Here is a 216-nt window from a genome sequence, read left to right on the forward strand (position 1 = left end):
TGCCACCGATGCCTCAGATTCATCATTTGTTCTTGTTTAACATTTAGTGTTAAACAAAAACAGATGATGAATCCGAGGCATAGGAGGCATCCAAGTGACGTTTCCGAACGTAGCCTTTGATGTATGCTAGAATATGTTGATGTATTAAGCGCTGTATGCTACATATACATGATTTTTATATTTATGGATTACTTCATAGCTTATTTCCTTGCATGC

The sequence above is a fragment of the Trachymyrmex cornetzi genome, unplaced genomic scaffold, assembly GCF_001594075.2.
Source record: "Trachymyrmex cornetzi isolate Tcor2-1 unplaced genomic scaffold, Tcor1.1 scaffold272, whole genome shotgun sequence".
NCBI classification, from domain to species: domain Eukaryota; kingdom Metazoa; phylum Arthropoda; class Insecta; order Hymenoptera; family Formicidae; genus Trachymyrmex; species Trachymyrmex cornetzi.